Source organism: Austrofundulus limnaeus, unplaced genomic scaffold (genome assembly GCF_001266775.1).
Source record: "Austrofundulus limnaeus strain Quisiro unplaced genomic scaffold, Austrofundulus_limnaeus-1.0 Scaffold891, whole genome shotgun sequence".
Taxonomy (NCBI): domain Eukaryota; kingdom Metazoa; phylum Chordata; class Actinopteri; order Cyprinodontiformes; family Rivulidae; genus Austrofundulus; species Austrofundulus limnaeus.
This window is the reverse complement of record NW_013953293.1, coordinates 138,676-140,541: the sequence shown is the minus strand read 5'-3', so window position 1 is coordinate 140,541 and position 1,866 is coordinate 138,676. Positions and strand designations below refer to the sequence as shown.

Genomic DNA, 1,866 nt, shown 5'->3' with positions numbered 1-1,866 from the left:
GATAGATAGATAGATAGATAGATAGATAGATAGATAGATAGATAGATAGATAGATAGATAGATAGATAGATAGATAGATAGATAGATAGAGTAGATATGTTGTTTTGATTGATCATGCTCCATTAAGGGCTGTTGTGTTCATTTTTAACTCGTTGTATTTCATGAATTGTTGATTAATTTGTATATTTTGGTCTGATACATGATGTAATAACTGTGTTGCTCCACCATAAAAATGATTTTCTTCTGGTCTTTAATTATTTGAAGTGTTTCCTGGTGTTTGAGAACAAGCTGTGTTTTAAAGAGGTTTTTACTGGAAAGTCTGATCCTCGCAGTGAAAAACTGCAGCTGAAGGAAAAAGGATCCAGTTTCCACTCAAGTCCAAATGAGGGGAAAAGTCTCAGCGTGGTGTTTTTTTCAGGCTAAATGTGGTGAGCAGCTTATTGTTGGGAAATTAGAGAGTGTCAACATTTACTCAGAGATGCAGGCTGACAGTAATGGATGCTAATTGACTGCAGCAACATAATGAGAGATGATTATCAGGGCACAAAACTCCCACAGAGGCTGAGAGCAACAGGATGTTAATGTTGTTTTTTCTGCTTTTCCTCAGCTTTAATACTGGCCTCCTGAAAGACTGACAGCTGTTTTTACACAGTGATTCATTGGACTTCATTAAATCATATTAAAGTTATTTATTAACTCTAAATAAAGGGCAGCTTCATGGCTGAATAAATGGGAAAAATTCCTCAGGTTTGTTAATGTTATTAAAGCGACAGAAACATATTTTCACCTCTGCCTGTGGGAAACACATGAAGCAGGACCGGTTCTGTAAAAATGACTGATTTATATGTTGACAGCTGTGGAGCTGCTCTTTACCCTCACTGAGGTCCTCCAGCAGCACGGGAGTTTATCCAACCAGTCTACAGATAAAACAGACTGTGTTATGGATGGATGGATGGATGGATGGATGGATGGATGGATGGATGGATGGATAATGGATAGATGGATGATAAATATATGGATGGATGGATGGATGGATGGATGGATGGATGGATGATAAATGGATGGATGGATGGATGGATGATGGATGGATGGATGGATGGATGGATGGGTGGGTGGTTGGATGATNATTGTTCATTAGTAGTTTGACTAATTGTTCGTTAGTAGTTTGACTAATTGTTTGTTAGTAGTTTGACTTCTTTTTTGTTAGTAGTTTGACTTCTTGGTAAATGGTAAAAAAGGTAAATGGTAAATATATATAAGTACTATATAAATGCTATTTAAGTACAGTCCATTTACCATTTTGTTCGTTAGTAGTTAGACTTTTTGTTCGTCAGTAGTTTGACTAATTGTTCATTACTAGTTTGACTAATTGTTCATTAGTAGTTTGGCTTCTCATTTGTTAGTAGTTTGACTAATTGTTCCTTAGTAGTTTGACTAATTGTTCCTTAGTAGTTTGACTAATTGTTCGTTAGTAGTTTGACTTCTCGTTCGTTAGTAGTTTGACTAATAGTTCGTTAGTAGTTTGACTAATAAATCATTAGTAGTTTGACTAATAGTTCATTAGTAGTTTGACTAATTTTTCTTCAGTAGTTTGACTTCTCGTTCGTTAGTAGTTTGACTAATTGTTTGTTAGTAGTTTGACTAATTGTTCATTAATAGTTTGACTAATTGTTCATTAGTAGTTTGACTAATTGTTCTTCAGTAGTTTGACTTCTCGTTCGTTAGTAGTTTGACTAATTGTTTGTTAGTAGTTTGACTAATTGTTCATTAATAGTTTGACTAATAGTTCATGAGTAGTTTGACTAATTGTTCTTCAGTAGTTTGACTTCTCGTTTGTTAGTAGTTTGACTAATTGTTTGTTAGTAG

The 1,866-nt window shown here is 34.6% G+C and overlaps 1 protein-coding gene across 1 annotated transcript in view; it reads right to left on the bottom strand.

Annotated features, from left to right (window-relative positions):
* LOC106533133 (putative histone-lysine N-methyltransferase PRDM6) overlaps positions 1-1,866 on the bottom strand; it is a 10,053-nt gene that overhangs the window by 4,650 nt on the left and 3,537 nt on the right. The gene's annotated exons all lie outside the window — the stretch shown is intronic.